General features: G+C 51.7%; 1 protein-coding gene across 1 annotated transcript in view; it reads right to left on the minus strand.

The window, feature by feature from the left end:
* LOC106581526 (amyloid protein-binding protein 2) overlaps positions 1-22,406 on the minus strand; it is a 43,920-nt gene that overhangs the window by 13,523 nt on the left and 7,991 nt on the right. The window lies entirely within an intron of this gene.

Raw genomic sequence — 22,406 nt, forward strand, 5'->3', positions numbered from 1 at the left:
CCTAACTAGTTCCTGGACCTACCTACCTGGTTCCTGTACCTACCTACCAGGTTCCTGTACCTACCTACCTGATTCCTGTACCTACCTACCTACCTACCTCCTACCTACCTGGTTCCTGTACCTACCTACCTGGTTCTTGTACCTACCTACCTACCTACCTACCTACCTACCAGGTTCCTGTACCTACCTACCTGGTTCCTGTACCTACCTACCTACCTACCTAGTTCCTGGACCTACCTACCTACCTACCTAGTTCCTGGACCTACCTACCTACCTACCTAGTTCCTGGACCTACCTACCAGGTTCCTGTACCTACCTACCTACCAGGTTCCTGTACCTACCTACCTACCTGGTTCCTGTACCTACCTACCTACCTGGTTCCTGTACCTACCTACCTACCTGGTTCCTGCACCTATCTACCTACCTACCTGGTTCCTGTACCTACCTACCTGGTTCCTGTACCTACCTACCTACCTACCTGGTTCCTGTACCTACCTACCTGGTTCCTGTACCTACCTACCTACCTGGTTCCTGTACCTACCTACCTGGTTCCTGTACCTACCTACCTACCTACCTGGTTCCTGTACCTACCTACCTGGTTCCTGTACCTACCTACCTACCTACCTACCTGATTCCTGTACCTACCTACCTACCTGATTCCTGTACCTACCTACCTACCTACCTGATTCCTGTACCTACCTACCTACCTGATTCCTGTACCTACCTACCTACCTACCTACCTACCTGGTTCCTGTACCTACCTACCAGGTTCTTGTACCTACCTACCTACCAGGTTCCTGTACCTACCTACCTACCTACCTACCTACCTACCTACCTAGTTAGTTCCTGGACCTACCTACCTACCTAGTTCCTGTACCTACCTACCTACCTACCTACCAGGTTCCTGTACCTACCTACCTGGTTCTTGTACCTACCTACCTGGTTCCTGTACCTACCTACCTGGTTCTTGTACCTACCTACCTGGTTCCTGTACCTACCTACCTGGTTCCTGTACCTACCTACCTGGTTCCTGTACCTACCTACCTACGTGGTTCCTGTACCTACCTACCTACCTACCTGATTCCTGTACCTACCTACCTACCTAGTTCCTGGACCTACCTACCTACCTAGTTCCTGGACCTACCTACCTACCTAGTTCCTGGACCTACCTACCACCTACCTACCTACCTACCTACCTACCTACCTACCTGGTTCCTGTACCTACCTACCAGGTTCTTGTACCTACCTACCTACCAGGTTCCTGTACCTACCTACCTACCTACCTACCTAGTTCCTGGACCTACCTACCTACCTAGTTCCTGTACCTACCTACCTACCTACCTACCAGGTTCCTGTACCTACCTACCTGGTTCTTGTACCTACCTACCTGGTTCCTGTACCTACCTACCTGGTTCTTGTACCTACCTACCTGGTTCCTGTACCTACCTACCTGGTTCCTGTACCTACCTACCTGGTTCCTGTACCTACCTACCTACGTGGTTCCTGTACCTACCTACCTACCTACCTGATTCCTGTACCTACCTACCTAGTTCCTGGACCTACCTACCTACCTAGTTCCTGGACCTACCTACCTACCTACCTACCTACCTACCTACCAGGTTCCTGTACCTACCTACCAGGTTCCTGTACCTACCTACCTACCTACCAGGTTCCTGTACCTACCTACCTGGTTCTTGTACCTACCTACCTGGTTCCTGTACCTACCTACCTACCTGGTTCCTGTACCTACCTACCTACCTACTTGGTTCCTGTACCTACCTACCTACCTACTTGGTTCCTGTACCTACCTACCTACCTACTTGGTTCCTGTACCTACCTACCTACCTACCTACCTACCTACCTGGTTCCTGTACCTACCTACCTGGTTCTTGTACCTACCTACCTACCAGGTTCCTGTACATACCTACTTGGATCCTGTACCTACCTACTTACCTACCTAGTTCCTGGACCTACCTACCTACCTACCTACCAGGTTCCTGTACCTACCTACCTACCTACCTACCTACCAGGTTCCTGTACCTACCTACCTACCTACCTACCTACCTAACAGGTTCCTGTACCTACCTACCAGGTTCCTGTACCTATCTACCTGGTTCTTGTACCTACCTACCTGGTTCCTGTACCTACCTACCTACCTACCTACCTGGTTCCTGTACCTACCTACCTACCTGGTTCCTGTACCTACCTACCTACCTACCTGGTTCCTGTACCTACCTACCTACCTACCTGGTTCCTGTACTTACCTACCTGGTTCCTGTACCTACCTACCTACCTACCTACCAGGTTCCTGTAACTACCTACCTACCTACCTACCTACCTACCAGGTTCCTGTACCTACCTACCTGGTTCTTGTACCTACCTACCTGGTTCTTGTACCTACCTACCTGGTTCCTGTACCTACCTACCTGGTTCCTGTACCTACCTACCTGGTTCCTGTACCTACCTACGAGGTTCCTGTACCTACCTACCTACCTACCAGGTTCCTGTACATACCTACCTGGATCCTGTACCTACCTACTTACCTACCTAGTTCCTGGACCTACCTACCTACCTACCTACCTAGTTCCTGTACCTACCTACCTACCTACCAGGTTCCTGTACCTACCTACCTAACAGGTTCCTGTACCTATCTACCTGGTTCTTGTACCTACCTACCTGGTTCCTGTACCTACCTACCTACCTACCTACCTGGTTCCTGTACCTACCTACCTACCTGGTTCCTGTACCTACCTACCTACCTACCTGGTTCCTGTACCTACCTACCTACCTACCTGGCTCCTGTACTTACCTACCTGGTTCCTGTAACCACCTACCTACCTACCTACCAGGTTCCTGTAACTACCTACCTACCTACCTACCTACCAGGTTCCTGTACCTACCTACCTGGTTCTTGTACCTACCTACCTGGTTCTTGTACCTACCTACCTGGTTCCTGTACCACCTCCTACCTACCTGGTTCCTGTACCTACCTACCTGGTTCCTGTACCTACCTACGAGGTTCCTGTACCTACCTACCTACCTACCAGGTTCCTGTACCTACCTACCTACCTACCTACCTGGTTCCTGTACCTACCTACCTACCTACCTGGTTCCTGTACCTACCTACCTACCTACCAGGTTCCTGTACCCTACCTACCTGGTTCCTGTACCTACCACCCTACCTGGTTCCTGTACCCACCTACCTGGTTCCTGTACCTACCTACCTACCTGATTCCTGTACCTACCTACCTACCTGGTTCCTGTACCTACCTACCTACCTGATTCCTGTACCTACCTACCTACCTGATTCCTGTACCTACCTACCTACCTGATTCCTGTACCTACCTACCTACCTACCTACCTGGTTCCTGTACCTACCTACCAGGTTCTTGTACCCACCTACCTACCAGGTTCCTGTACCCTACCTACCTACCTACCTACCACCTAGTTAGTTCCTGGACCTACCTACCTACCTAGTTCCTGTACCTACCTACCTACCTACCTACCAGGTTCCTGTACCTACCTACCTGGTTCTTGTACCTACCTACCTGGTTCCTGTACCTACCTACCTGGTTCTTGTACCTACCTACCTGGTTCCTGTACCTACCTACCTGGTTCCTGTACCCACCTACCTGGTTCCTGTACCTACCTACCTACGTGGTTCCTGTACCCACCACCCTACCTACCTACCTGATTCCTGTACCTACCTACCTACCTAGTTCCTGGACCTACCTACCTACCTAGTTCCTGGACCTACCTACCTACCTAGTTCCTGGACCTACCTACCCACCCACCCTACCACCCTACCCACCTACCTACCTACCTACCTGGTTCCTGTACCTACCTACCAGGTTCTTGTACCTACCCACCTACCAGGTTCCTGTACCCACCTACCTACCTACCTGATTCCTGTACCTACCTACCTACCTGGTTCCTGGACCTACCTACCTACCTGGTTCCTGTACCTACCTACCTACCTAGTTCCTGGACCTACCCACCCACCTACCTACCTACCTACCTACCTACCTGGTTCCTGTACCCTACCTACCAGGTTCTTGTACCTACCTACCTACCAGGTTCCTGTACCTACCTACCTACCCACCTACCTAGTTCCTGGACCTACCTACCTACCTGGTTCCTGTACCCACCTACCTACCCACCTACCAGGTTCCTGTACCTACCTACCTGGTTCTTGTACCTACCTACCTGGTTCCTGTACCTACCTACCTGGTTCTTGTACCTACCTACCTGGTTCCTGTACCTACCTACCTGGTTCCTGTACCCACCTACCTGGTTCCTGTACCTACCTACCACGTGGTTCCTGTACCTACCTACCTACCTACCTGGTTCCTGTACCTACCTACCTAGTTCCTGGACCTACCTACCTACCTAGTTCCTGGACCTACCTACCTACCTACCTACCCTACCTACCTACCAGGTTCCTGTACCTACCTACCAGGTTCCTGTACCTACCTACCTACCTACCAGGTTCCTGTACCTACCTACCTGGTTCTTGTACCTACCTACCTGGTTCCTGTACCTACCTACCTACCTGGTTCCTGTACCTACCTACCTACCACTTGGTTCCTGTACCTACCTACCTACCTACTTGGTTCCTGTACCTACCTACCTACCTACTTGGTTCCTGTACCTACCACCCTACCTACCTACCTACCTGGTTCCTGTACCTACCTACCTGGTTCTTGTACCTACCTACCTACCAGGTTCCTGTACATACCTACCTGGATCCTGTACCTACCTACTTACCTACCTAGTTCCTGGACCTACCCACCTACCTACCTACCAGGTTCCTGTACCTACCTACCCACCTACCACCTACCAGGTTCCTGTACCTACCTACCTACCTACCTACCTACCTAACAGGTTCCTGTACCTACCTACCAGGTTCCTGTACCTACCTACCTGGTTCTTGTACCTACCTACCTGGTTCCTGTACCTACCTACCTACCTACCTACCTGGTTCCTGTACCTACCTACCTACCTGGTTCCTGTACCTACCTACCTACCTACCTGGTTCCTGTACCTACCTACCTACCTACCTGGTTCCTGTACCACCTACCTGGTTCCTGTACCTACCTACCTACCTACCTACCAGGTTCCTGTAACTACCTACCTACCTACCTACCTACCTACCAGGTTCCTGTACCTACCTACCTGGTTCTTGTACCTACCTACCTGGTTCTTGTACCTACCTACCTGGTTCCTGTACCTACCTACCTACCTACCTGGTTCCTGTACCTACCTACCTGGTTCCTGTACCTACCTACGAGGTTCCTGTACCTACCTACCTACCTACCAGGTTCCTGTACATACCTACCTGGATCCTGTACCTACCTACTTACCTACCTAGTTCCTGGACCTACCTACCTACCTACCTACCTAGTTCCTGTACCTACCTACCTACCTACCAGGTTCCTGTACCTACCTACCAGGTTCCTGTACCTATCTACCTGGTTCTTGTACCTACCTACCTGGTTCCTGTACCTACCTACCTACCTACCTACCTGGTTCCTGTACCTACCTACCTACCTGGTTCCTGTACCTACCTACCTACCTACCTGGTTCCTGTACCTACCTACCTACCTACCTGGCTCCTGTACCTACCTACCTGGTTCCTGTAACCACCTACCTACCTACCTACCTACCAGGTTCCTGTAACTACCTACCTACCTACCACCTACCAAGGTTTCCTGTACCTACCTACCTGGTTCTTGTACCTACCTACCTGGTTCTGTACCTACCTACCTGGTTCCTGTACCTACCTACCTACCTACCTGGTTCCTGTACCTACCTACCTGGTTCCTGTACCTACCTACGAGGTTCCTGTACCTACCTACCTACCTACCAGGTTCCTGTACCTACCTACCTACCTACCTACCTGGTTCCTGTACCTACCTACCTACCTACCTGGTTCCTGTACCTACCTACCTACCTACCAGGTTCCTGTACCTACCTACCTGGTTCCTGTACCTACCTACCTACCTGGTTCCTGTACCTACCTACCTGGTTCCTGTACCTACCTACCTACCTACCTACCTGATTCCTGTACCTACCTACCTACCTGATTCCTGTACCTACCTACCTACCTGATTCCTGTACCTACCTACCTACCTGATTCCTGTACCTACCTACCTACCTGATTCCTGTACCTACCTACCTACCTACCTACCTGGTTCCTGTACCTACCTACCAGGTTCTTGTACCTACCTACCTACCAGGTTCCTGTACCTACCTACCTACCTACCTACCTACCTAGTTAGTTCCTGGACCTACCTACCTACCTAGTTCCTGTACCTACCTACCTACCTACCTACCAGGTTCCTGTACCTACCTACCTGGTTCTTGTACCTACCTACCTGGTTCCTGTACCTACCTACCTGGTTCTTGTACCTACCTACCTGGTTCCTGTACCTACCTACCTGGTTCCTGTACCTACCTACCTGGTTCCTGTACCTACCTACCTACGTGGTTCCTGTACCTACCTACCTACCTACCTACCTGATTCCTGTACCTACCTACCTACCTAGTTCCTGGACCTACCTACCTACCTAGTTCCTGGACCTACCTACCTACCTAGTTCCTGGACCTACCTACCTACCTACCTACCTACCTACCTACCTACCTACCTGGTTCCTGTACCTACCTACCAGGTTCTTGTACCTACCTACCTACCAGGTTCCTGTACCCACCTACCTACCCACCTACCTAGTTCCTGGACCTACCTACCTACCTAGTTCCTGTACCTACCTACCTACCTACCTACCAGGTTCCTGTACCTACCTACCTGGTTCTTGTACCTACCTACCTGGTTCCTGTACCTACCTACCTGGTTCTTGTACCTACCTACCTGGTTCCTGTACCTACCTACCTGGTTCCTGTACCTACCTACCTGGTTCCTGTACCTACCTACCTACGTGGTTCCTGTACCTACCTACCTACCTACCTGGTTCCTGTACCTACCTACCTAGTTCCTGGACCCTACCTACCTACCTAGTTCCTGGACCTACCTACCCACCTACCTACCTACCTACCTACCAGGTTCCTGTACCTACCTACCAGGTTCCTGTACCTACCTACCTACCTACCAGGTTCCTGTACCTACCTACCTGGTTCTTGTACCTACCTACCTGGTTCCTGTACCTACCTACCTACCTGGTTCCTGTACCTACCTACCTACCTACTTGGTTCCTGTACCTACCTACCTACCTACTTGGTTCCTGTACCTACCTACCTACCTACTTGGTTCCTGTACCTACCTACCTACCTACCTACCTACCTGGTTCCTGTACCTACCTACCTGGTTCTTGTACCTACCTACCTACCAGGTTCCTGTACATACCTACCTGGATCCTGTACCTACCTACTTACCTACCTAGTTCCTGGACCTACCTACCTACCTACCTACCTAGTTCCTGTACCTACCTACCTACCTACCAGGTTCCTGTACCTACCTACCTACCTACCTAACAGGTTCCTGTACCTACCTACCAGGTTCCTGTACCTATCTACCTGGTTCTTGTACCTACCTACCTGGTTCCTGTACCTACCTACCTACCTACCTACCTGGTTCCTGTACCTACCTACCTACCTGGTTCCTGTACCTACCTACCTACCTACCTGGTTCCTGTACCTACCTACCTACCTACCTACCTGGTTCCTGTACCTACCTACCTGGTTCCTGTACCTACCTACCTACCTACCTACCAGGTTCCTGTAACTACCTACCTACCTACCTACCTACCTACCTACCAGGTTCCTGTACCTACCTACCTGGTTCTTGTACCTACCTACCTGGTTCTTGTACCTACCTACCTGGTTCCTGTACCTACCTACCTACCTACCTGGTTCCTGTACCTACCTACCTGGTTCCTGTACCTACCTACGAGGTTCCTGTACCCACCTACCACCACCAGGTTCCTGTACACACCTACCTGGATCCTGTACCTACCTACTACCTACCTAGTTCCTGGACCTACCTACCTACCTACCTACCTAGTTCCTGTACCTACCTACCTACCTACCAGGTTCCTGTACCTACCTACCAGGTTCCTGTACCTATCTACCTGGTTCTTGTACCTACCTACCTGGTTCCTGTACCTACCTACCTACCTACCTACCTGGTTCCTGTACCTACCTACCTACCTGGTTCCTGTACCTACCTACCTACCTACCTGGTTCCTGTACCTACCTACCTACCTACCTGGCTCCTGTACTTACCTACCTGGTTCCTGTAACCACCTACCTACCTACCTACCTACCAGGTTCCTGTAACTACCTACCTACCTACCTACCTACCAGGTTCCTGTACCTACCTACCTGGTTCTTGTACCTACCTACCTGGTTCTTGTACCTACCTACCTGGTTCCTGTACCTACCTACCTACCTACCTGGTTCCTGTACCTACCTACCTGGTTCCTGTACCTACCTACGAGGTTCCTGTACCTACCTACCTACCTACCAGGTTCCTGTACCTACCTACCTACCTACCTACCTGGTTCCTGTACCTACCTACCTACCTACCTACCTGGTTCCTGTACCTACCTACCTACCTACCAGGTTCCTGTACCTACCTACCTACCTACCTACCTACCTACCAGGTTCCTGTACCTACCTACCTACCTACCTACCTACCTGGTTCCTGTACCTACCTACCGACCTGGTTCCTGTACCTACCTACCTACCTACCTACCTACAAGGTTCCTGTACCTACCTACCTGGTTCCTGTACCTACCTACCTCCCTACCTACCTACCAGGTTCCTGTACCTACCTACCTGGATCCTGTACCTACCTACCTACCTACCTACCTACCTACCTAGTTCCTGGACCTACCTACCTACCTACCTACCTAGTTCCTGGACCTACCTACCTACCTACCTACCTACCTACCTAGTTCCTGGACCTACCGACCTGGTTCCTGTACCTACCTACCTACCTACCTACCAGGTTCCTGTACCTACCTACCTACCTACCTACCTACCTACCTACCAGGTTCCTGTACCTACCTACCTGGTTCCTGTACCTACCTTTCTACCTGGTTCCTGTACCTACCTACCTACCTGGTTCCTGTACCTACCTACCTGGTTCCTGTACCTACCTACCTACCTACCTACCTACCTGGTTCCTGTACCTACCTACCTACCTACCTACCTGATTCCTGTACCTACCTACCTACCTACCTGATTCCTGTACCTACCTACCTACCTACCTGATTCCTGTACCTACCTACCTACCTACCTGTTTCCTGTACCTACCAACCTACCTGTTTCCTGTACCTACCAACCTACCTGTTTCCTGTACCTATCTACCTGGTTCCTGTACCTACCTACCTACCTACCTACCTACCTACCTACCTACCTAGTTCCTGTACCTAGTTCCTGGATCTACCTACCTACCTACCTACCTAGTTCCTGGACCTACCTACCTGGTTCCTGTACCTACCTACCTACCTACCTACCTACCTACCTGGTTCCTGTACCTACCTACCTACCTACCAGGTTCCTGTACCTACCTACCTACCTACCTACCTACCTACCAGGTTCCTGTACCTACCTACCTGGTTCTTGTACCTACCTACCTGGTTCCTGTACCTACCTACCTACCTGGTTCCTGTACCTACCTACCTACCTGGTTCCTGTACCTACCTACCTACCTGGTTCCTGTACCTACCTACCTACCTACCTGGTTCCTGTACCTAACTACCTGGTTCCTGTACCTACCTACGAGGTTCCTGTACCTACCTACCTACCTACCAGGTTCCTGTACCTACCACCTACCTACCTACCAGGTTCCTGTACCTACCACCTACCTACCCACCAGGTTCCTGTACCCATCTACCCTGGTTCCTGTACCTACCTACCACCCACCCACCTACCTACCTACCTACCTACCTACCTACCTACCAGGTTCCTGTACCTACCTACCTACCTACCTACCTACCAGGTTCCTGTACCTACCTACCTGGTTCTTGTACCTACCTACCTGGTTCTTGTACCTACCTACCTGGTTCCTGTACCTACCTACCTACCTGGTTCCTGTACCTACCTACCTACCTGGTTCCTGTACCTACCTACCTACCTGGTTCCTGTACCTACCTACCTACCTACCTGGTTCCTGTACCTAACTACCTGGTTCCTGTACCTACCTACGAGGTTCCTGTACCTACCTACCTACCTACCAGGTTCCTGTACCTACCTACCTACCTACCAGGTTCCTGTACCTACCTACCTACCTACCTACCTACCAACCTACCTACCAGGTTCCTGTACCTACCTACCAGGTTCCTGTACCTACCTACCTACCTACCTGGTTCCTGTACCTACCTACCGACCTGGTTCCTGTACCTACCTACCTACCTACCTGGTTCCTGTACCTACCTACCTGGTTCCTGTACCTACCTACCTCCCTACCTACCTACCAGGTTCCTGTACCTACCTACCTGGATCCTGTACCTACCTACCTACCTACCTAGTTCCTGGACCTACCTACCTACCTACCTACCTAGTTCCTGGACCTACCTACCTACCTACCTACCTACCTACCTACCTACCTAGTTCCTGGACCTACCGACCTGGTTCCTGTACCTATCTACCTGGTTCCTGTACCTACCTACCTGGTTCCTGTACCTACCTACCTACCTGGTTCCTGTACCTACCTACCTACCTGGTTCCTGTACCTACCTACCTACCTACCTGGTTCCTGTACCTACCTACCTACCTACCTGGTTCCTGTACCTACCTACCTACCTACCTGGTTCCTGTACCTACCTACCTACCTACCTGGTTCCTGTACCTACCTACCTGGTTCCTGTACCTACCTACCTGGTTCCTGTACCTACCTACCTACCTACCTACCAGGTTCCTGTACCTACCTACCTACTTACCTACCTACCAGGTTCCTGTACCTACCTACCTGGTTCCTGTACCTACCTACCTGGTTCCTGTACCTACCTACCTACCTACCTGGTTCCTGTACCTACCTACCTGGTTCCTGTACCTACCTACCTAACTACCAGGTTCCTGTACCTACCTACCTACCTACCTACCAGGTTCCTGTACCTACCTACCTACCTACCTACCTACCAGGTTCCTGTACCTACCTACCTACCTACCAGGTTCCTGTACCTACCTACCTACCTACCTGGTTCCTGTACCTACCTACCTGGTTCCTGTACCTACCTACCTGGTTCCTGTACCTACCTACCTACCTACCTACCTACCTACCAGGTTCCTGTACCTACCTACCTACTTACCTACCTACCAGGTTCCTGTACCTACCTACCTGGTTCCTGTACCCTACCTACCTGGTTCCTGTACCTACCTACCTGGTTCCTGTACCTACCTACCTGGTTCCCTGTACCCTACCTACCTACCTACCAGGTTCCTGTACCTACCTACCTACCTACCTACCAGGTTCCTGTACCTACCTACCTACCTACCAGGTTCCTGTACCTACCTACCTGGTTCTTGTACCTACCTACCTGGTTCCTGTACCTACCTACCGACCTGGTTCCTGTACCCTACCACCCGACCTGGTTCCTGTACCCACCTACCACCTACCTACCCTACCTACCACCCTACCCACCTACCCTACCTACCTACCTACCTACCTACCTACCTGGTTCCTGTACCTACCTACCTGGTTCCTGTACCTACCTACCTACCCTACCTACCCACCTACCTACCTACCTACCTCCCTACCTACCTGGTTCCTGTACCTACCTACCTACCTACCACATACCTGGTTCCTGTACACCTACCTACCTACCTGGTTCCTGTACCCACCTACCTACCTACCTGGTTCCTGTACCTACCTACCAGGTTCCTGTACCTACCTACCTACCTACCTACCTACCTACCTACCAGGTTCCTGTACCTACCTACCCACCTACCTGGTTCCTGTACCTACCTACCGACCTGGTTCCTGTACCTACCTACCTACCTACCTACCTACCTACCTGGTTCCTGTACCTACCTACCTGGTTCCTGTACCACCTACCTCCCTACCTACCTACCAGGTTCCTGTACCACCTACCTAGTTCCTGGACCCACCTACCCACCTACCTACCTACCCACATACCTGGTTCCTGTACCCTACCTACCTACCTACCTGGTTCCTGTACCTACCTACCTACCTACCTACCTACCTACCTGGTTCCTGTACCTACCCACCAGGTTCCTGTACCCTACCTACCACCTACCTACCCTACCTACCAGGTTCCTGTACCTACCTACCTACCTACCTGGTTCCTGTACCTACCTACCGACCTGGTTCCTGTACCTACCTACCTACCTACCTACCTACCTACCTACCTGGTTCCTGTACCTACCTACCTACCTACCTACCTACCTACCTACCTACCTACCTAGTTCCTGGACCTACCGACCTGGTTCCTGTACCTATCTACCTGGTTCCTGTACCTACCTACCTGGTTCCTGTACCTACCTACCTACCTGGTTCCTGTACCTACCACCTACCTGGTTCCTGTACCTACCTACCTACCTACCTGGTTCCTGTACCTACCTACCTACCTACCTGGTTCCTGTACCTACCTACCTACCTACCTGGTTCCTGTACCTACCTACCTGGTTCCTGTACCTACCTACCTGGTTACCTACCAGGTTCCTGTACCTACCTACCTACTTACCCACCTACCAGGTTCCTGTACCTACCTACCTGGTTCCTGTACCTACCTACCTGGTTCCTGTACCTACCTACCTACCTACCTGGTTCCTGTACCTACCTACCTGGTTCCTGTACCTACCTACCCAACTACCAGGTTCCTGTACCACCTACCTACCCTACCTACCAGGTTCCTGTACCTACCTACCTACCTACCTACCTACCAGGTTCCTGTACCTACCTACCTACCTACCAGGTTCCTGTACCTACCCACCTACCTACCTGGTTCCTGTACCCACCTACCTGGTTCCTGTACCTACCTACCTGGTTCCTGTACCTACCTACCTGGTTCCTGTACCTACCTACCAGGTTCCTGTACCTACCTACCTACCTACCTACCTACCAGGTTCCTGTACCTACCTACCTACCTACCTGGTTCCTGTACCTACCTACCGACCTGGTTCCTGTACCTACCTACCTACCTACCTACCTACCTACCTACCTGGTTCCTGTACCTACCTACCTACCTACCTACCTACCTACCTACCTACCTACCTAGTTCCTGGACCTACCGACCTGGTTCCTGTACCTATCTACCTGGTTCCTGTACCTACCTACCTGGTTCCTGTACCTACCTACCTACCTGGTTCCTGTACCTACCTACCTACCTGGTTCCTGTACCTACCTACCTACCTACCTGGTTCCTGTACCTACCTACCTACCTACCTGGTTCCTGTACCTACCTACCTACCTACCTGGTTCCTGTACCTACCTACCTGGTTCCTGTACCTACCTACCTGGTTACCTACCAGGTTCCTGTACCTACCTACCTACTTACCTACCTACCAGGTTCCTGTACCTACCTACCTGGTTCCTGTACCTACCTACCTGGTTCCTGTACCTACCTACCTACCTACCTGGTTCCTGTACCTACCTACCTGGTTCCTGTACCTACCTACCTAACTACCAGGTTCCTGTACCTACCTACCTACCTACCTACCAGGTTCCTGTACCTACCTACCCACCTACCCACCTACCAGGTTCCTGTACCTACCTACCACCTACCAGGTTCCTGTACCCACCACCTACCTACCTGGTTCCTGTACCCACCTACCTACCTACCTACCTACCTGGTTCCTGTACCTACCTACCTACCTACCTACCTGATTCCTGTACCTACCTACCTACCTACCTGATTCCTGTACCTACCTACCTACCTACCTGTTTCCTGTACCTACCAACCTACCTGTTTCCTGTACCTACCAACCTACCTGTTTCCTGTACCTATCTACCTGGTTCCTGTACCTACCTACCTACCTACCTACCTACCTACCTACCTACCTACCTACCTAGTTCCTGTACCTAGTTCCTGGATCTACCTACCTACCTACCTACCTAGTTCCTGGACCTACCTACCTGGTTCCTGTACCTACCTACCTACCTACCTACCTACCTACCTGGTTCCTGTACCTACCTACCTACCTACCAGGTTCCTGTACCTACCTACCTACCTACCTACCTACCTACCAGGTTCCTGTACCTACCTACCTGGTTCTTGTACCTACCTACCTGGTTCCTGTACCTACCACCTACCTGGTTCCTGTACCTACCTACCTACCTGGTTCCTGTACCTACCTACCTACCTGGTTCCTGTACCTACCTACCTACCTACCTGGTTCCTGTACCTAACTACCTGGTTCCTGTACCTACCTACGAGGTTCCTGTACCTACCTACCTACCTACCAGGTTCCTGTACCTACCTACCTACCTACCTACCAGGTTCCTGTACCTACCTACCTACCTACCTACCAGGTTCCTGTACCTATCTACCTGGTTCCTGTACCTACCTACCTACCTACCTACCTACCTACCTACCTACCTACCTACCTACCTACCTACCAGGTTCCTGTACCTACCTACCTACCTACCTACCTACCAGGTTCCTGTACCTACCTACCTGGTTCTTGTACCTACCTACCTGGTTCTTGTACCTACCTACCTGGTTCCTGTACCTACCTACCTACCTGGTTCCTGTACCTACCTACCTACCTGGTTCCTGTACCTACCTACCTACCTGGTTCCTGTACCTACCTACCTACCTACCTGGTTCCTGTACCTAACTACCTGGTTCCTGTACCTACCTACGAGGTTCCTGTACCTACCTACCTACCTACCAGGTTCCTGTACCTACCTACCTACCTACCTACCAGGTTCCTGTACCTACCTACCTACCTACCAACCTACCTACCAGGTTCCTGTACCTACCTACCAGGTTCCTGTACCTACCTACCTACCTACCTGGTTCCTGTACCTACCTACCGACCTGGTTCCTGTACCTACCTACCTACCTACCTGGTTCCTGTACCTACCTACCTGGTTCCTGTACCTACCTACCTCCCTACCTACCTACCAGGTTCCTGTACCTACCTACCTGGATCCTGTACCTACCTACCTACCTACCTAGTTCCTGGACCTACCTACCTACCTACCTACCTACCTAGTTCCTGGACCTACCTACCTACCTACCTACCTACCTACCTACCTACCTAGTTCCTGGACCTACCGACCTGGTTCCTGTACCTATCTACCTGGTTCCTGTACCTACCTACCTACCTGGTTCCTGTACCTACCTACCTACCTACCTGGTTCCTGTACCCACCTACCTACCTGGTTCCTGTACCTACCTACCTACCTACCTGGTTCCTGTACCTACCTACCTACCTACCTGGTTCCTGTACCTACCTACCTACCTACCTGGTTCCTGTACCTACCTACCTGGTTCCTGTACCTACCTACCTGGTTCCTGTACCTACCTACCTGGTTCCTGTACCTACCTACCTACCTACCTACCAGGTTCCTGTACCTACCTACCTACTTACCTACCTACCAGGTTCCTGTACCTACCTACCTGGTTCCTGTACCTACCTACCTGGTTCCTGTACCTACCTACCTACCTACCTGGTTCCTGTACCTACCTACCTGGTTCCTGTACCTACCTACCTAACTACCAGGTTCCTGTACCTACCTACCTACCTACCTACCAGGTTCCTGTACCTACCTACCTACCTACCTACCTACCAGGTTCCTGTACCTACCTACCTACCTACCAGGTTCCTGTACCTACCTACCTACCTACCTGGTTCCTGTACCTACCTACCTGGTTCCTGTACCTACCTACCTACCTACCTACCTACCTACCTACCTACCAGGTTCCTGTACCTACCTACCTACTTACCTACCTACCAGGTTCCTGTACCTACCTACCTGGTTCCTGTACCTACCTACCTGGTTCCTGTACCTACCTACCTGGTTCCTGTACCTACCTACCTGGTTCCTGTACCTACCTACCTACCTACCAGGTTCCTGTACCTACCTACCTACCTACCTACCAGGTTCCTGTACCTACCTACCTACCTACCAGGTTCCTGTACCTACCTACCTGGTTCTTGTACCTACCTACCTGGTTCCTGTACCTACCTACCGACCTGGTTCCTGTACCTACCTACCGACCTGGTTCCTGTACCTACCTACCTACCTACCTACCTACCTACCTACCTACCTACCTACCTACCTACCTACCTACCTACCTGGTTCCTGTACCTACCTACCTGGTTCCTGTACCTACCTACCTACCTACCTACCTACCTACCTACCTACCTACCTACCTCCCTACCTACCTGGTTCCTGTACCTACCTACCTACCTACCTACATACCTGGTTCCTGTACCTACCTACCTACCTACCTGGTTCCTGTACCTACCTACCTACCTACCTGGTTCCTGTACCTACCTACCAGGTTCCTGTACCTACCTACCTACCTACCTACCTACCTACCTACCAGGTTCCTGTACCTACCTACCTACCTACCTGGTTCCTGTACCTACCTACCGACCTGGTTCCTGTACCTACCTACCTACCTACCTACCTACCTACCTGGTTCCTGTACCTACCTACCTGGTTCCTGTACCTACCTACCTCCCTACCTACCTACCAGGTTCCTGTACCTACCTACCTAGTTCCTGGACCTACCTACCTACCTACCTACCTACCTACCTACATACCTGGTTCCTGTACCTACCTACCTACCTACCTGGTTCCTGTACCTACCTACCTACCTACCTACCTACCTACCTGGTTCCTGTACCTACCTACCAGGTTCCTGTACCTACCTACCTACCTACCTACCTACCAGGTTCCTGTACCTACCTACCTACCTACCTGGTTCCTGTACCTACCTACCGACCTGGTTCCTGTACCTACCTACCTACCTACCTACCTACCTACCTACCTGGTTCCTGTACCTACCTACCTACCTACCTACCTACCTACCTACCTACCTACCTACCTACCTAGTTCCTGGACCTACCGACCTGGTTCCTGTACCTATCTACCTGGTTCCTGTACCTACCTACCTGGTTCCTGTACCTACCTACCTACCTGGTTCCTGTACCTACCTACCTACCTGGTTCCTGTACCTACCTACCTACCTACCTGGTTCCTGTACCTACCTACCTACCTACCTGGTTCCTGTACCTACCTACCTACCTACCTGGTTCCTGTACCTACCTACCTGGTTCCTGTACCTACCTACCTGGTTACCTACCAGGTTCCTGTACCTACCTACCTACTTACCTACCTACCAGGTTCCTGTACCTACCTACCTGGTTCCTGTACCCTACCTACCTGGTTCCTGTACCTACCTACCTACCTACCTGGTTCCTGTACCTACCTACCTGGTTCCTGTACCTACCTACCTAACTACCAGGTTCCTGTACCCACCTACCTACCTACCTACCAGGTTCCTGTACCTACCTACCTACCTACCTACCTACCAGGTTCCTGTACCTACCTACCTACCTACCAGGTTCCTGTACCTACCAACCTACCTACCTGGTTCCTGTACCTACCTACCTGGTTCCTGTACCTACCTACCTGGTTCCTGTACCTACCTACCTGGTTCCTGTACCTACCTACCAGGTTCCTGTACCTACCTACCTACCTACCCACCTACCAGGTTCCTGTACCTACCTACCTACCTACCTGGTTCCTGTACCCACCAACCGACCTGGTTCCTGTACCCACCACCTACCTACCTACCTACCTACCTACCTGGTTCCTGTACCTACCTACCTACCTACCTACCTACCTACCTACCTACCTACCTACCTAGTTCCTGGACCTACCGACCTGGTTCCTGTACCTATCTACCTGGTTCCTGTACCTACCTACCTGGTTCCTGTACCTACCTACCTACCTGGTTCCTGTACCTACCTACCTACCTGGTTCCTGTACCTACCTACCTACCTACCTGGTTCCTGTACCTACCTACCTACCTACCTGGTTCCTGTACCTACCTACCTACCTACCTGGTTCCTGTACCTACCTACCTGGTTCCTGTACCCACCTACCTGGTTACCTACCAGGTTCCTGTACCTACCTACCTACTTACCTACCTACCAGGTTCCTGTACCTACCTACCTGGTTCCTGTACCTACCTACCTGGTTCCTGTACCTACCTACCTACCTACCTGGTTCCTGTACCTACCTACCTGGTTCCTGTACCTACCTACCTACCTACCAGGTTCCTGTACCTACCTACCTACCTACCTACCTACCAGGTTCCTGTACCTACCTACCTACCTACCAGGTTCCTGTACCTACCTACCTACCTACCTGGTTCCTGTACCTACCTACCTGGTTCCTGTACCTACCTACCTGGTTCCTGTACCTACCTACCTGGTTCCTGTACCTACCTACCTACCTACCTACCCACCACCTACCACCTACCAGGTTCCTGTACCTACCTACCACTTACCTACCTACCAGGTTCCTGTACCTACCTACCTGGTTCCTGTACCTACCTACCTGGTTCCTGTACCCTACCTACCTGGTTCCTGTACCTACCTACCTGGTTCCTGTACCTACCTACCTACCTACCAGGTTCCTGTACCTACCTACCTACCTACCTGGTTCCTGTACCTACCTACCGACCTGGTTCCTGTACCCACACCCTACCTACCTACCTACCTACCCACCTACCTGGTTCCTGTACCTACCTACCTACCTACCTACCCACCACCTACCTACCTAGTTCCTGGACCCACCGACCTGGTTCCTGTACCTATCTACCTGGTTCCTGTACCTACCTACCTGGTTCCTGTACCTACCTACCTACCTGGTTCCTGTACCTACCTACCTACCTGGTTCCTGTACCTACCTACCTACCTACCAGGTTCCTGTACCTACCTACCTACCTACCTGGTTCCTGTACCCACCTACCGACCTGGTTCCCTGTACCTACCTACCTACCTACCTACCACCACCACCTACCTGGTTCCTGTACCTACCTACCTACCTACCTACCTACCTACCTACCTACCTACCTAGTTCCTGGACCTACCGACCTGGTTCCTGTACCTATCTACCTGGTTCCTGTACCTACCTACCTGGTTCCTGTACCTACCTACCTACCTGGTTCCTGTACCTACCTACCTACCTACCTGGTTCCTGTACCTACCTACCTACCTACCTGGTTCCTGTACCTACCTACCTACCTACCTACCTGGTTCCTGTACCTACCTACCTGGTTCCTGTACCTACCTACCACCTACCTACCAGGTTCCTGTACCTACCTACCTACTTACCTACCTACCAGGTTCCTGTACCTACCTACCTGGTTCCTGTACCTACCTACCTGGTTCCTGTACCTACCTACCTACCTACCTGGTTCCTGTACCTACCTACCTGGTTCCTGTACCTACCTACCCAACTACCAGGTTCCTGTACCCTACCTACCTACCTACCTACCAGGTTCCTGTACCCACCTACCTACCTACCTACCTACCAGGTTCCTGTACCCTACCTACCTACCTACCAGGTTCCTGTACCTACCTACCTACCTACCTGGTTCCTGTACCTACCTACCTGGTTCCTGTACCTACCTACCTGGTTCCTGTACCTACCTACCTACCTACCTACCTACCTACCTACCTACCAGGTTCCTGTACCTACCTACCTACTTACCTACCTACCAGGTTCCTGTACCTACCTACCTGGTTCCTGTACCTACCTACCTGGTTCCTGTACCTACCTACCTGGTTCCTGTACCTACCTACCTGGTTCCTGTACCTACCTACCTGGTTCCTGTACCTACCTACCTACCTACCAGGTTCCTGTACCTACCTACCTACCTACCTACCAGGTTCCTGTACCTACCTACCTACCTACCAGGTTCCTGTACCTACCTACCTGGTTCTTGTACCTACCTACCTGGTTCCTGTACCTACCTACCGACCTGGTTCCTGTACCTACCTACCGACCTGGTTCCTGTACCTACCTACCTACCTACCTACCTACCTACCTACCTACCTACCTGGTTCCTGTACCTACCTACCTGGTTCCTGTACCTACCTACCTACCTACCTACCTACCTACCTCCCTACCTCCCTACCTACCTGGTTCCTGTACCTACCTACCTACCTACCTACCTACATACCTGGTTCCTGTACCTACCTACCTACCTACCTGGTTCCTGTACCTACCTACCTGGTTCCTGTACCTACCTACCAGGTTCCTGTACCTACCTACCTACCTACCTACCTACCTACCTACCACCAGGTTCCTGTACCTACCACCCTACTTACCTACCTACCAGGTTCCTGTACCTACCTACCTGGTTCCTGTACCTACCTACCTGGTTCCTGTACCCACCTACCTGGTTCCTGTACCTACCTACCCACCTACCAGGTTCCTGTACCTACCTACCTACCTACCTACCAGGTTCCTGTACCTACCTACCTACCTACCAGGTTCCTGTACCTACCTACCTGGTTCTTGTACCTACCTACCTGGTTCCTGTACCTACCTACCGACCTGGTTCCTGTACCCACCACCGACCTGGTTCCTGTACCTACCCACCTACCCACCTACCTACCCACCACCACCTACCACCACCTACCTGGTTCCTGTACCCACCTACCTGGTTCCTGTACCTACCTACCTACCTACCTACCTACCTACCTACCTACCTACCTCCCTACCTCCCTACCTACCTGGTTCCTGTACCTACCTACCTACCTACCTACATACCTGGTTCCTGTACCTACCTACCTACCTACCTGGTTCCTGTACCCACCTACCTGGTTCCTGTACCCACCTACCAGGTTCCTGTACCCACCACCCTACCTACCTACCTACCTACCTACCTACCTACCAGGTTCCTGTACCTACCTACCTACCTACCTGGTTCCTGTACCTACCACCCGACCTGGTTCCTGTACCTACCTACCTACCACCTACCTACCTACCTGGTTCCTGTACCTACCTACCTGGTTCCTGTACCACCTACCTCCCCACCCACCTACCAGGTTCCTGTACCTACCTACCTAGTTCCTGGACCTACCTACCTACCTACCTACCTACCTACCCACCCACCTACCTACCCACATACCTGGTTCCTGTACCTACCTACCTACCTACCTGGTTCCTGTACCCACCTACCCACCCTACCTACCTACCTACCTACCTGGTTCCTGTACCTACCTACCAGGTTCCTGTACCTACCTACCTACCTACCTACCTACCTACCAGGTTCCTGTACCTACCTACCTACCTACCTGGTTCCTGTACCTACCTACCGACCTGGTTCCTGTACCTACCTACCTACCTACCTACCTACCACCTACCTGGTTCCTGTACCTACCTACCTGGTTCCTGTACCTACCTACCTCCCTACCTACCTACCAGGTTCCTGTACCTACCTACCTAGTTCCTGGACCTACCTACCTACCTACCTACCTAGTTCCTGGACCTACCTACCTACCTACCTACCTACCTAGTTCCTGGACCTACCTACCTACCTACCTACCTACCTACCTAGTTCCTGTACCTACCTACCAGGTTCCTGTACCTATCTACCTGGTTCTTGTACCTACCTACCTGGTTCCTGTACCTATCTACCTACCTACCTACCTGGTTCCTGTACCTACCTACCTACCTGGTTCCTGTACCCACCTACCTACCTACCTGGTTCCTGTACCTACCTACCTACCTACCTGGTTCCTGTACCCACCACCTGGTTCCTGTACCCACCTACCCACCTACCCACCTACCTACCAGGTTCCTGTACCTACCTACCCACCCACCTACCTACCTACCAACCTACCTACCAGGTTCCTGTACCTACCTACCTGGTTCTTGTACCTACCTACCTGGTTCTTGTACCTACCTACCTGGTTCCTGTACCTACCTACCTACCTACCTGGTTCCTGTACCTACCTACCTGGTTCCTGTACCTACCTACGAGGTTCCTGTACCTACCTACCTACCTACCAGGTTCCTGTACCTACCTACCTACCTACCTACCTACCTACCAGGTTCCTGTACCTACCTACCTACCTACCTGGTTCCTGTACCTACCTACCGACCTGGTTCCTGTACCTACCTACCTACCTACCTACCTACCTACCTACCTGGTTCCTGTACCTACCTACCTGGTTCCTGTACCTACCTACCTACCAGGTTCCTGTACCTACCTACCTGGATCCTGTACCTACCTACCTACCTACCTACCTACCTACCTACCTAGTTCCTGGACCTACCTACCTACCTAGTTCCTGGATCTACCTACCTACCTACCTACCTACCTACCTACCTAGTTCCTGGACCTACCGACCTGGTTCCTGTACCTACCTACCTACCTACCTACCTACCAGGTTCCTGTACCTACCTACCTACCTACCTACCAGGTTCCTGTACCTACCTACCT

Source organism: Salmo salar, chromosome ssa20 (assembly GCF_905237065.1).
Source record: "Salmo salar chromosome ssa20, Ssal_v3.1, whole genome shotgun sequence".
In the NCBI taxonomy this organism is placed as follows: Eukaryota; Metazoa; Chordata; class Actinopteri; order Salmoniformes; family Salmonidae; genus Salmo; species Salmo salar.